The sequence below is a fragment of the Rhinopithecus roxellana genome, chromosome 17 (assembly GCF_007565055.1).
Source record: "Rhinopithecus roxellana isolate Shanxi Qingling chromosome 17, ASM756505v1, whole genome shotgun sequence".
NCBI classification, from domain to species: Eukaryota; Metazoa; Chordata; class Mammalia; order Primates; family Cercopithecidae; genus Rhinopithecus; species Rhinopithecus roxellana.
The window spans coordinates 8463972-8479617 of NC_044565.1; the positions used below are offsets into that span (position 1 = coordinate 8463972).

The window sequence follows — 15646 nt, forward strand, 5'->3', positions numbered from 1 at the left end:
CCGCTAAACAAAATGAGGATTCTGCTAGCGAGGATGAAAGGAAGAATGTGTAATCAGTTTTCTTGAAGTATAATACTTGTACAATAAACGGAACCTATTGGAAATATACATTTTGGATGAGTTTTGACAAATGTGTATACCACAGTCAAGATACAGAACATTCCCATCACTCCAGGAGATTCCTTGTGTCCCTTTGTGGTCAATCCCTCCTTCTACCCGAGACCCCTCGGTAACCACTGATCTGTTTTTCATCACAGTAGATTAGTCTGCATATTCTAGCATCTTTAATAAATGCAGTCATACAGTATGCACTTTTGTATCTCACTTTTTTCACTCTATATAATGTTTTTAAATGTATTCACGTTGTTGAATGTAGCAATACTTAGTTCCTTTTTACTGCTGGGTAGTATTCTGTCTTATATGTTCCACGTTTGTTTATCCATTCACTTGTTGGTGTACATTTGGTATATTTTCAATTTTTGGCCATTACACATAAAGCTACCATGAGAACATTTATGTATGTACAGGTCTTTTTGTAGATACAGGTTTTTATTTCTCTTGGGTAAATACCTAGATGTGGAATAACTAGCTCATATAGTAGATGGATGTTTAACTTTATAAGAATCTGCCAAGCATTTTCACAAAGTGATGTCCTATTTTATACCCCCACCAGTGATGCACGAGAATTCAAGTTCTTCTGCATCCTCACCAACATTTGGTAATTGTCTTTTTAATTTTAACTATTCTAGTAGGTATGTGATGGCATTCCAGTGTAGCTTTGGTTTGCATATCCCTGATAACTAATGATTTTGAACATCTTTTAATGTGCTTGTTGGACATTATATATCATCTTTTATAAAATGTCTATTAAAGGTGTTTATAAAGAGAGGAATGTTTATGGGTAGGCACTCTGAAGAGTTTGCCACACAGTGAAATTTGTTGTGTTGTACCAGTTAGCTCTTGGTATAACAATGCTGTGTAAGCAACCACGCCAAAATTAAGTGGCTTAAAACAGCAAAAATGTATATACTCTCACACCCTTCACCTGGAGTTGCCTGATCTAGCTAGAACATGATTTTCTTATGGCAATGGAAGAAACACAATCAAGATGGGTGGAAACTTACATGGCCTCTTAAAACTAGTATCAGAACTGGAGCACTTATTACTGGAGCACTATGGACTAAAGCAAGGCATATGGATAGGCCTAACATCAAAGAGGCAGGAAGACATGGCCTGCCTCTAGTGAAAGAAACTGCAAAGTCATGTGACAAAGGGCATGGAACTAAAATATAACTGTTGCAAGGAATTAGCTTATCAATGTTTCTTATAGTGTGGCCCTGGACTGACTTCATCAGAAGTTCGAGGAATGGGGTCCAGGAATCTGCAGTTTTTCCTTTTTTTTTTTTTTTGAAATGGAGTTTCACTCTTGTTGCCCAGGCTGGAGTGCAATGGTGCAATCTTGGCTCACTGCAACTTCTGCCTCCTGGGTTCAAGTGATTCTCCTGTCTCAGCCTCCTGAGTAGCTGGGATTACAAGAAGGCGCTACCACACCTGGCTAATTTTGTATTTTTAGTAGAAACAGGGTTTCTTCATGTTGGTCAGGCTGGTCTCGAACTCCCAACCTCAGGTGATCCACCCACCTCAGCCTCCCAAATGGCTGGGATTACAGGCGTGAGCCACCGTGCTCGGCCTGAATCTGCAGTTTTAACAAACACCATAGGAGACTCTACCACAAGTAGAGTAGTAGAGTCTTCACTACCACAAAAATTGCTTCACAATTGTTCATCCTAGGTTCAGGAACAGATATAACTGATTGCACACAATGAGACACTACTCCATATGTATTAGAATAGCTATTTTAAAAAATGCAATATCAAGTGCTGGCAAGGATATATGAGCAATTCCTCATACAATGCTGGCCTGAAGGTAAAATGGTACAACTACTATCTTGGAAACAGCTTGGCAATTTCTATTACAGTTAAACATATACTTACCGTATGACGTGGTTTGACTCTGTCCCCACCCAAATCTCATCTCAAATTGTAATCCCCACATATTGAGGGAAGGACCTGTTGGGAGGTGATTAAATAATGGGAATGGTCCCCCCATGCTGTTCTTGTGATGGTGAGTGAATTCTCACAAGAGCTGATGATTTTAAAGTGTAGCACTTCCTTGCGCTTTCTCTCTCCTGCCACCTTGCTTCTCCTTTGACTTCCACCATGACTGTAAGTCTCCCGAGGCCTCCCCAGCCATGCGGGGCTATGAGTCAATTAAACCTCTTAGCTTTATCAATTACCTGTCTCAGGTAGTATCTTTTTTTTTTGTTTGTTTGAGACAGAGTCTCACTTTATCTCCCAGGCTGGAGTGCAGCGGCATGATCTCGGCTAATTGCAACCTCCACCTCCCAGGTTCAAGTGATTCTCTTGCCTCAGCCTCCCAAGTAGCTGGGATTCTAGGTTTGTGTCACCACACCCGGCTAATTTTTGTATTTGTAGTAGAGATGGAGTTTCGCCATGTTGGCCAGGCTGGTCTTGAATTCCTGACCTCAAGTGATCCACCCGCCTTGGTCTCCCAAAGTGCTGGGATTACAGACGTGAGCCACTGTGCCCTGCCCTCAGGTACTGTCTTTACAGCAGTGTGAAAACAGACTAATACACCACATGACTCCACAATCCCACTCCTAAGTTGTTACCTAAGAGGTAAAAACATATATTTATACAAAGGCCTGTATGCAAATGTTTATAGAAGCTTTTTTACATAATTGCCCCAAACTGGAAATGTCACAATGTCTATCCACTAGTTAATGGGTAAACAAATTATGGTGCTGGAATTATATGCTGGAATACTACTCAGCAGTAAAAAGGGACAACCTACTGATGATATGAATGACAAGGGTGCATTTCAAAAGCATTGAACCAAGTAAAAGAAGCCAGATACAGAAGATTATATACTGTATGATTCCATGTATATGACATCTGCAACAGATAAAACTATAGTGACAAAGGAGATGAGATTGACTAACGAAGGGCACAAGGAAACTCTTTTAGGGTGATGGAAATATCCCAAATCTTATTGGTGATGGTGGTGATGTCAGTATATAAGTTTGTCAACCTCGTAGAAGTGTATACCTAAGAAGAGTGATTTTTACTGTGTATAAATCATACATTAATAGACCTAACTTAAAACAAACAAAAAGCAATACAGACTTTTTCTCCTCTACTTTGCCCTGAAAAAGACAGAAGGATGTGAAAATAGATTTTATTTGTTTAAAAACTGAAATTTCAGAGATTTTAGCCCGTGAAGTGACAACACAAACACAAAAACTTAAATAAATGTAGCTTGGTTTGATGTGACACATGACATATCAATAAGGAGTTTTGGGTGCATTTTAAGCACTAGAAGTTGTTTGAATAACAAGGATAGAAAGGGGAATTCAGGAGGTTCTGCTTTAGAAATGCAGAGCACATAGCAATAAGCCTGGTCTTCTGGTGGCTATTTCAACGTTTTAAAGGACAATTATAGTTGGATCTTGTGTAAAATGGGCCTGAAATACCCAAATTCCTACATGAAAGACAAGGGGTTGTTGTAACCATAGCAAGGAAGCAGCTTATCAATGTTTCTTAAAGTGTGGCCCTGGACTGACTTAATCAAAAGTTCAGGGAATGGGGCCCAGGAATCTGCAGTTTTAATAAACACCTTAGGAGACTCTTATGTATACTAAAATTGGAGGAACATGGCACTTTGGACTTAGTATGTTTGATAAATTGTGGATTTTGTGAAATTCATAATTTTTCTATATGCCTATAATTTGTTTACATGTGCATGGTTTATATCAGAGATTCTTTACACTGAAGTGCTACTTGAGAGTCCATTATCACTCCCAGCAATCCCCCGCCACTTCAGAGACCTTGAATTTCTCCTTTATGATGTACTAGAAAATTCTTCCTGGCCATAGCAAACTCATCTTAGATGTTTGCAACTTGACTGTGGGGCATGGCCACTTCGCTGTAGTCACTGCATGGAACTCCTAGACACAGCCCCTAAGTAGGAGGCTGCTCTTCACCCACAGCTTCCAACCAGGCTTTATTCTCTATATCCACCACACAAGACTGCATGTGCAGATCGAACTTTGCTGAAAGGATGGGCTAATTAAAGCAGAAACTCCAAAAATTAATGCTGCTTTCGGGGGTCTCCTCATACGCATGCATCTGTTCCTAACCTGGCTTTCTGTTGTCTATTCTTCTGTCTTGGATATAGTTATTTTCACTTCTTTTCACCTTCTTACCTGCAGAAATTGGTCTCAGTGCAGGATTCACTGCCTCCCCCATTGTATTTGTCAGCTATTGTTGCAATAATTCTTTGTAACAAACTACCCTAAAACTTAGTGGTTTAACAATAGTAATGTATTCATCTTCATAAGTCTGCATGGCATTTGGGGCTTGGCTCCAAACTAAGCTGGACCCAGGTCTACTCCACTGGTCTCTCAGCCTCCTTGGAAGAATGGTCTACCTGGAGCATGTTCTTCTCATGGCAATAACAGAAATGCAAGAGGGCAAGGTCTGCCACACCTACATATTTCAAGTCTCTGCCTTCCTATGTCTACGAACAGCTCTGTAGCCAAAGTATGTCACATGGCCAAGTTCAAAGTGCAAGGACTGGAAAGCACACTTCACATACCATGAGGTCACAGCTAGAGTGTGGATGTGTATGCTACCACAGGAGAGAGAAGCATTGTGATCATACATTCAGTCAGCCACACCCGTCATGAGTATTTCTTTCCCGCCTGAGTAACTAAGTCTAGAGAAATGCCTTGGTGCTTCACAAGAACAGGAATTGATCATTATAAACCCTTGAATTTATATAGTCTGGTCCAGTCCTGGGCCAGTATGGATGATCCATTCTGTTCCTTTTGGTGAGTGATCCAAAAGGGGGATTTGCAAACATGTATGCATAAATGCAGAAAAAGATGCTAGCACATGTGCCTGTGCACACTTATATACATGAGCATGTGTACATGTGAACTCTTAAGTACAAAGAAGAGGATTTTCCTAACCACTTTAGAAATTGCAAAGAATTCTATTTCATAATGATTTCAGGACTTCATATTGTACTGAGAAAGTTCAGTGTCTTTTCTTCAAAGTTGCCTCTGCCTTCTTCATAACCAAACTCCAGGAGCCAGATCTCTGAACCTGTAAATAGCAAATTCTCTTAAATGCACAAAGCCCCTTGCAAAGCTTTGAGAATGCTGTTGTAAAATTATTACCCAAAGTTCATTACTTTCATTTTTTTTCTAGGGGGAAGAGAGGGAGTAATTTTATTTTTCCAGTTGTTCGTAATTCTTCTAAATCAGGAAGAAATAGAGGCAATGTAGAGCATAGCACTGACCCTGGAACTGCCAAGTAACTTGCCGTGTGCTCTGAAACAATCTGCTTCTCCTCTCTAAGTCTCACAGTGTTTTAGGTGGCATCTTGGACCAGGCACTGCCTTGGTTACTTACACCAGGGACTCTCAGTGGCCATTTGTACCAGGTGGACTCTGAAGTCACTTTCTTCCTGTGTTCTCAGTGGGCACTTACACCAAGGGTTGTCTTCAGTCACTTCATTTCCATTTTCTATAATGTTCTGCCTCTTTTCTCTGTAGAGAATGTTTACACAATTTTATAATCAGAACAATCTAAACAACCAGGTGGCAATAGTAAGCACAAATGCAAAGTATCACTTTGTATCACTAACAATAGATAAAATTATTTCACATGGTGGAGACCAGCATATTCTTAATGGTCAGCAAGTATAGAATAAGATTTCAGATTTCTTATGTTTTTATTTGGATGATAATTTTTTAATATAATGTAATTATAAGATAATCTGGCTAACCCCCTTTGGCATTTCAGGGCCTACACTTGCATTTGTGTCTATCAAACCAGCACAAAGTAATGCTATCTTGCAACTGAGAAAAAGTAAGATGCATATTTGTATATAAATGATTCATTGCTACCAAATAAATGCCAAACAACTGGTATCCTCTTAAAGCAAGTGTTACACAGTGGTTCAAATAAAGAAAAGTTGTGGGAGAATTCAGTCCTCACATAGAATGTAGTTTTGTCAGTGAACCAGATTGAAAACAACCTGTTTTAGCTGTCAGTATTGTATTTGTTTTCAGAGTAGTGCTGTAGTTTCATTAAATTATCATCTCTTGGGCATCACCTACCAGTACTGACATGGTCGCTGGTTTTAGACCACATATCTCACTGAGCTTGACTGTTAAGTTAGATTAAAAAAAAAAAAAAAAATATTTGAAGGTATCAGAAAGCAACCACACCATCCAAGACTTGAGGGGCTAAGCATGAGAAAGAAATAAAAAGCAATTAAATCAGGGTAACACTCCCTATCATTTTCTCTCTTGAGACATTTAATGAATTATAAGCAAAAAATTATAAGCAAAAAGCACAGGGTCTAGGACCATGCAGGAAGGTGCAGCTTAGAGAGCTTGTAGGAGTCTTATAAGGCTAGAGAAACAAAATGTGGAGTTCAGGGCTAGCAAGACAACCTGGATTAAAAGGTTTAAGATCCCAGAGGAAATAGAATGGCTGAAAAGTGAGACTGATAGTTTTTTTTTTTTGTTTTTTTGTTTTTTGTTTCCATTAAGGCAGTTGCTGGTTCCTAAGTCATTCAAATCAGAGAAATTAAAAAACAAAAAACAAAAACAACATAGTGAGAGACAGGTAAGAAGCTAAAAAGTGAAAGTCTCATTGTGCTGAGAAGTCAAAAATTGGAGGTAAGGCTTAGCAAAGAGTTAGAGCTTTGAAAAATACCTCCAGGCTTTCAGTTGAGACTTCTGACAGACTGCAGATAGGAGTAATGGCAAAGCAGAAATAAACTATCTTCAAAAAACCTAAAATCCAGCCTAAAAGGATCACATTACCTAATTGGATTAGGGTGATCTGCCCCTAATCTGTCTGCCAGAAGAAAATTAAATTGTCTTTGAAGAAGGAAAACATCACATAGAGTTTCTATAATTTTTCATATACAATGTCTAGCATCTGAATAAAAATCTCTAGGTCATGTCAATAAATAGAACTAAGTGACAGAAAATAAAAAGTGAAAAACAGAAACAGATTAGACCTACAGAAGATTGAGATATTGGTGTTATCAGACACAGGTTATAAAATAATTGTGGTTATTTTATAATCATCCTTAAAAAATGATAATCGTCCTTTAAAAAGATGACAAAATGGAGAATTTCATCAAAGACCTGGAATCTGTTACAAACTTTTAGAACTTAGAGACAAATTAATTGACATACAAATGGTTCATAAGCACATAAAAATGCTCAACATCATTAGTCATTGGGGAAATGCAAACCAAAACCACAATGAAACACCACTTCACACCCACCAATATACCTAAAATAAAAAAGGCAGTAACAAAGTTTGGCCAGGATGTGGAAAATTTAAACCCTCGTACCTTGCTGGGGGTGCAAAATTGTGCTGAAACATTGAAAAACAGTTAGGCAGTTTATCAAAATAGTTACTATACGACCCAGCAATTCCACTCCGTGGTACATACCCACGAGAATTGAAAACATATATCTACACACATACTTGTACAGCAATGTTTATAGCAATATTATTCACAATAGCCAAAAAGCACAAACAACCAAAATGTTCATCAACTTATAAATGGATAAGCAAAATGTGATATATCTATATATGGGAATACTATTCTGCCATAAAAAGGAATGAAGTACCGACATATGCTGCAACATGATTGAGCCTTGATAACAAAGGCCAAGTGAAAGAAGCCAGTCATGAAAGGCTACCTATTGTATGATTCCATTTATATGAAATGTCCAGAATAGGCAACTTATACAGACAGAAAGTAGTATTTAGTGGTTGCCAGGGTCTGGAAGAGGAGAGAATAGGGGATGACTGCTAATGTACTTGGAGTTTCTTTTTGGGATGATGAAAATGTTCCGAAATTAGATTGTGGTGATGGTTGTATGACTCTAGGACTATACTAAAAAACTACTGAATTATACACTGTAAAAGATTTTATGGTATGTAGATTTAGTTCCCAAAAGCTATTATTTAATTAAAAGAAAAAATTAATTAAAATTAATAATTCATTATGTGGGTTTAACAACTGCTGAGAGAATTAGTGAACTGGAAAACTTCTCGGGAAAAAAATATTCCAATTGAATCACAAAGAAAAAATATAATGGAAAATGTAGGGAAAAAACCTAAAAGATACAGGGAACATTGTGAAAAGGTTTATATATGTGTAATTGGAGTCTTCAAAAAAGAGAGATGGCAGAAGAAATATTTAAAGAAATACTAACAATTTACAAAAATCAGTTTTAAAAAAACCACAGATTCAAAAGTTTCTTTGAACCCCAAGCAATTTAAATACAAAGCAAAACCACATGTTGATCCATCTAGGGAAACTGCTGAAAAACAAAGATCAAAGAGCACTCTTAAAAGAAGCTCTGGGGAAAAAATACACATTGCTTTCAAAGGAGCAATAGAAGGATTGACAGATGGTGCCTCTCTAATAGACAAAGAAGTGACATTACGAAGTGCTGAAAAAAATAAACTGACAAATTATACTACTACACTCAGTGAAAATATCTTTCAAAAATGAAAGCAAGAAAAAGACATTAAAAAACAAACCAAAGGAACTTGTTTCCAATCGGCTTACAGTAAAATAAATACTAAAGGGAGCTTTTTAAATGGAGGGAAAATGGCCCAAGATGAAAATTTGAAAATAAAGGGGAGGAGAACTGAAGACTATTATGGGAAAGGGTCAATTTAGGAGTAAAGTGGGGGAGGGAAGATGGTCTACTAGACACAGCCAGGTAAAACAGCTCCCACCAAGGGATTGAAATAACTGACATGCTCCTAACAGATCTTCAGAGGGAAGGCACTGAGAGTGGACCAGGGAAGACACAGAAGTTGGGCTGAAGCAGAAGGAAGCTGGTAACCCTACATAGGGCTCTTGCACACCATGGCTTGTTCCTGACCCCCAATGGCTCTGGGGAAATGAGTGAGTTGAACTGGCAAGGAGGAACCTGTTCTTGCCATGACACTCGAGTTGGCAGGAAGAGCTGCTTAGACAAGCGGTAGGGGCAGTACACCAGCTGATGTGGAGCCCAGAGGGTTTGATATGGGAGTGTTTGTAGTGGAGCACAGCTAGGGATGGCAATCCCCCTAGGCTCTCCTTGCTCCCATAGGAGACTTTAGTTCTAGGGGAGCTTTAGAAACTGAACTCTGCAGGGTGGTCTTGCCAATCAGATGGAACCAGTCCGACCTGAGCACTCCTTGGTATGCTGGCCCCTCCCGGGACCCCAGCCTGTTCACACCTGCTTGCAGGGCAGTCTAGGGTGCCCTGGCTGGTATCATACCTTTTGCACTCGTGGACCATGCTTGACTGGTGGAGAGCTACAATGGGGTGGCCCGTATGGCCACACACCAGCCCACACACTCCCTCCCCATACTGTAGCTCCCGCTGGGCCCACCACAGCTCCCCACATGGCTTTGCTGGTGCATGTCTGCACAGGCAGATTTTGCTTTCCTTGCCCCACCAGCATGGTGAAGTGCAGTCTCCCACTCCCCCACCCCTGCCCGTCACCAACCATCATTGCAGATGGAGCCTTGGTGGGCACAAAGCCAGCCAGCCCCACCTCTAGCAGTGCACCACCCTTATGCTAGCATTGCACAGAGAACAATGGGTTCTCCCCAACCCTGAGCAACCACTCCTAATTGTGGAGCATAGAGAAGGCACCCAGACCTGCACCCACCAGCGTCCTGCCCCCAGCAAACACCACCTCCAGTGCGACTGCCCACACAGTCACCAGCACAACCACCCCACACCCTGCCCTCTTGCCCCAGCTGCATTGCCTCTGCCAATGTGGTGAACACCCACAGAGGGGCAGGCAACCTGGCACCTGCTAGCACTCTGACGCAGCTGCCACTATGAGGTCAAATCTCACTGTCACCCCACTATGAAACACCTATTGGAGTGTAGTGACCAGTGGTCCGGGGGCACCATGGCCCCTTAACACAGTGAATCCTTAACCTCAAGGAGCCAGAGAACAAAGCCAGGGCCCAATACAAGTCTCCCAGAGTTAGAGCACACAGTCCAGGAGCTGGGAGCTGAGCATTGACCCTCTTAAATCTTCTGAAAATGAAGCCAGGCCAGGTGCAGTGACTCACACCTGTAATCCCAGCACTTTGGGAGGCCAAGGCGGGCAGATCACTTGAGGTCAGGAGTTTGAAGCCAGCCTGGCCCACATGGTGAAACCCAGTCTCTACTAAAAATACAAAAATCAGTTAGCTGGGCATGGTGGTGGGGCACGCTTGTAATACCAGCTACTTGGGAGGCTGAGGCAGGAGAACTGCTTGAACTCAGGAGGTGAAGATTGCAGTTAGCCAAGATCACGCCACTGCACTCCAGCCTGGCCAACACAGCAAGACTCTGTCTCAAAAACAAAGACAAAAATAAAAACAAAAACGAAGCCAGTCAGCTGAATCTACCTTATACAACAATCAAACCCTCAAGGTCATCAAATAGGATAAAAGAAAAAAATTTTAAAGGTCAGCAGACTCAAAGATTGAAGGTAGATAAGCCCACAAAGATGAGGAAGAATGAGTGCAAAAACCCTGACAACTCAAAAAGCCAGAGTGCTTTCTTTCCTCCAAACAATCACATTGTCTCTTCAGCAAGGGTTCTGAACCGGGCTGAGATGGCTGAAACATCAGAAATAGAATTCAGAATATGGGTAGGAATGAAGGTCATTGAGCTACAGGAATATATTGAAACCCAATACAAGGAAGATAAAAACCATGATAAAACAATGCAGGAACTGACAGAGAAAAGAGCCAGTATAGAAAAGAACATAATCGACCTAATAGAGTTGAAAAAGACACTACGAGAATTTCATAATGCAATCACAAGTATTAATAGCAAGAATAGACCAAATGGAGGAAAGAATCTCAGAGTTTGATGACTGGCTTTCTGAAGTATGACAGTCAGATAAGAATAGAAAAAAAAGAATAAAAAGAAATGAACAAAACCTCCAAAAAATATGGGATTATGTAAATAGACCAAATCTGTGACTCATTGGTGTACCTGAAAGAGATGCGAAGAATGGAACCAACTTGGAAAACGTATTTCAGAGTATCATCCATGAGAACTTCCCCAACCTTGCTAGAGAGACCAGCATTCAAATTCAAAAAATCCAGGGAACCCCAATACGACACTTCATAAGAAAATCATCCCCAAGACACTTGATCATCAGATTATCTAAGGTCAAAATGAAAGAAAAAATTTTAAAGGCAGCTAAAGAGAAAGGTCAGGTCACCTACAAAGGGAATCCTATCAGACTAACAGCAATCCTCTCAGCAAAAACCCTACAAGCCAGAAGAGATTGGAGGCCAATATTACATTCTTGAAGAAAAGAAATTCCAGCCCAGAATTTCATATCTGGCCAAACTAAGCTTCATAAGTGAAGGACAAATAAAATCCTTTTCAGACAAGCAAATGCTGACAGAATTTGTTACCATGAGACTTGCCTTACAAGAGATCCTGAAGAAAGCACTAATTACGGAAAGGAAAGACGATTACTGACCGCTACAAAAACACACTGAAGTACACAGACCAGTGAGACTATAAAGCAACCACATAAACAAGTCTGCAAAATAACCCACTTACATCATGAGGACAGGATCAAATTCACACATATCAATACTAACCTTCAAAGTAAATGTGCTAAATGCTCCAATTAAAAGACACAGAAGTCAGGTGCAGTGGCTCACCCTGTAATCCCAGAACTTTGGGAGGCCAAGGCAGGCAGATTGCTTAAGGCCAGCAGTGTGAGACCAGCCTGGCCAACATGGTGAAACCCTGTGTCTACTAAAATTACAAAAATTAGCTGGGTGTGGTGGTGCACACCTGTAATCCCAGCTACTTGGGAGACTGAGGCATGAGAATTGCTTGAAAACAGGAGGCGGAGGTCACAGTGAACCATGATCACGCCACTGCACTCCAGCCTGGGTGGCAAAGCAAGACTCTGTCTCAGAAAAATAAAAAAAGACACAGAGATCAAGGTGGATAAAGAATCAAACCTGGCTGGGCACGGTGGCTCATGCCTGTAATCCCAGCAATTTGGGAGACTGAGGCAGGCAGGTCACTTGAGGTCACGAGTTTGGGACCAGCCTGGCCAACATGGTGAAACCCTGTCTACTAAAAATACAAAAGTTGGCCGGGTGTAGTGGCATGTCCCTGTAGTCCCAGCTACTTGGGAGGCTGAGGCAGGAGAATGGCTTGAACCCAGGAGGTGGAGGTTGCAGTGAGCTGAGATCATGCCACTGCACTCCAGCTTGGGCCACAGAGTGACAGAGTGAGACTCTGTATCACAAAAAAAAAAAAGGAAAAAAAAGAAAAACAAGACCCTTTGAGATGCTGTCTTCAAGAGACCCGTCTCACATGCAGCAACACGCACAGGCTTAAAATAAAGGGATGGAGAAAAATTTACCAAGCAAATGGAAAACAGAGAAAAGCAGAGGTTGCAACCCTAGTTTCAGACAAAACAGACTTTAAACCAACAAAGACTGAAAAAGACAAAGAAGGGCATTATATAGTGGTAAAGGGTTCAATTCAACAAGAAGATCTAACTATCCTAAATATATATGCACCCAACACTGGAGCACCCAGATTCATAAAGCAAGTTCTTAGAGATCTTCAAAGAGACTTAGACTCCCACACAATAGTAGTGTGAGACTTTAACACCCCACTGACAATATTAGGCAGATCAAGACAGAAAATTAATAAACATATTCAGGACGTGAACTAAGCATGGGATCAAATGGACCTGATAAATATCTGCAGGACTCTTCTCTGAGAAACAACAGAATATACAATCTTCTCTTTGCCACATGGCACATCTTCTAAAAGTGATCACATAATCAGAAGTAAAACAGTCCTCAGCAAATGCAAAATAACTGAAATCATAACAATCTCTCAGACCATAGTGCAATCAAATTAGAAATCAAGATTAAGAAGTTTACTCGAAACTATACAATTACATGGAAATTGAATACCCTGCTCCTGAATGACATTTGGGTAAATAATGAAATTAAGGCAAAAATCAGAAGTTCTTTGAAACGAATGAAAGATACAACATACCAGAATCTCTGGGACACAGCTAAGTCAGGATTAAAAGAAAATTTACAGCACTAAACGTCCACATCAAAAAGTTAGAAAGCTCTCAAGTCAACAACCTCACATCACAACTAAAAGAACTAGAGAACCAAGAGCAAACAAATTCCAAAGCTAGCAGAAGACAGGAAATAACCAAAACCATAGCTGAACTAAAGGAAATTGAGACACAAAAAACCATTCAAAAGATCAGTGAATCCAGGAACTGGTTTTTAAAAAAGATTTGTAACACAGATAGACCACTAGCTAGACTAATGAAGAAGAAAAGAGAGAAGATTCAAATAAACAGAATCAGAAACAACAAGGGGGATATTACCACTGACCCCACAGAAATACAAACAACCATCAGAGAGTATTATGAACACCTGTATGCACATAAACTAGAAAAACAAAGAAGGATAAATTCCTATGAACATACACCCTCCGAAGACTGAACCAGGAAGAAATTGAATCCCCGCAGACCAATAACAAGCTCTGAAATTGAGTCAGGAATAAATAGCCTAACAACCAAAAAAAAAAAAAAAAAAAAAAAGCCAAGGACAGGATAGATTCACAGCTGAATTCTACCAGATGTACAAAAGGAGCTGGTACCATCCCTGCTTAAACTATTCCAAGAAATTGAGGAGGAGGAGGAACTCCTCCCTAACTCATTCTATGAGGCTTAGATCATCCTAATACCAAAATCTGGCAGAGACACAACAAAAAAAAGAAAACTTCAGGTCAATATGTTTGATGAACATCAATGCAAAAATTCTTAGCAAAATACTGGCAAACTGAATCCAGCATCACATCAAAAAGCTTATCCACCATGATCAAGTAGACTTTATTTCTGGGATGCAAGGTTGGTTCAACATACGCAAATCAGTAAATGTGATTTATCACATAAACAGAACTAAAGACAAAAAACACATGATTATGTCAATAGATACTGTAAAGGCTTTTGATAAAATTCAATCATCCTTCATATCAAAAAATCTGAGTAAACTAGGTATTGAGGGAACGTACTTCAAAATAGTAAGAGCCATCTATGACAAACCCACAGATGACGACATGATACTGAATGGGCAAAAGCTGGAAGCATTCCCCTTGAAAACTGGCACAACACAAGGATGCCCTCTCCCACCACTCCTATTCAACATGGTATTGGAAGTTCTGGCCAGGACAATCAGACAAGAGAAAGAAATCAAGGGCATCCAAATAGGAAAAGAGGAAGTCAAACTATCCCTGTTTGCAGAGACATGAATCTACATCTAGAAAACCATATAGTCTCAGCTCAAAACCTTCTTCTTCTTTTTTTTTTTTTTTTAAACGGAATCCCGCTCTGTCGCCCAGGCCGGAGTGCAGTGGCGCCATCTCAGCTCACTACAACCTCCGCCTCCCGGGTTCACGCTATTCTCCTGCCCCAGCCTCCCGAGTAGCTGGGACTACAGGTGCCCACTAACATGCACGGCTAATTTTTTGTATTTTTAGTAGAGATGGGGTTTCACCATGTTAGCAAGGACGGTCTCGATCTCCTGACCTCGTGATCTGCCCGCCTCGGCCTCCCAAAGTGCTGAGATTACAGGCATGAGCCACCTTGCCGGACCCAAAACCTTCTTAAGCTGATGAACAACTTTAGCAATGTCTCAGGATACAAAATCAGTGTACGAAAATCACTAACCTTTCTGTACACCAACAACAGTCAAGCCAAGAGTCAAATTAGGAATGCAATCCCATTCACAATTCCCACCAAAAAATTAAAATACATAAGAATACAGCTAACCAGGAAGGTGAAAGATCTCTATAAGGAGAGCTACAAAATCTTGCTCAAAGAAATCAGACATGACACAAACAATTGGAAGAACATTCCATGCCCATGGATAGGAAGAACCAATATTGTTAAAATGGCCATACTGCTCAAAACAATACATAGATTCAATGCTGTTCCTATCAAACTACCAGTGAAATTTTTCACAGAACGAGAAAAAGCTATTTAAAAATTCATGTTGAACCAAAAAATAGCCCACATAATAAAAGCAATCCTAAGCAAAAGGAACAAAGCTGGAGGCATCACAATACGTGACTTCAAACTATACTACAGTAACCAAAATAGCATGGTACTGGTACAAAAACAGACGCAGAGACAAATGGAACAGAATAGAGAACCCAGAAATGAAGAGAGATCCCATTCCGTACATAGGAACAGGCAAAGATTTCATGAGGAAGACACCAACAGCAATTGCAACAAAAGCAGAAATAGACAAATTGGATCTAATTAAACTAAAGAGCTTCTGCACAGCAAAGGAAACTATCAACAGAGTAAACAGACAACCTACAGAATGGGAGAAAACTTTTGCGAACTATGCATCTGACAAAGGTCTAACATCCAGCATCTATAAGAAACTTAAGCAAATGTATACGAAAAATACAAACAACCCCATTAAAAAGTGGGC

The 15646-nt window shown here is 40.2% G+C and overlaps 1 long non-coding RNA gene across 1 annotated transcript; it reads right to left on the reverse strand.

The window, feature by feature from the left end:
* Nucleotides 1-3244: 3244 nt before the first annotated feature.
* On the reverse strand, nt 3245-13242 carry LOC115894196. Its single transcript, XR_004054213.1, has 3 exons — nt 13182-13242; nt 5498-5634; nt 3245-5189 (listed from the first exon to the last, which is right to left on the reverse strand). It is a non-coding gene; the product is annotated as an uncharacterized LOC115894196 (long non-coding RNA).
* Nucleotides 13243-15646: the final 2404 nt, after the last annotated feature.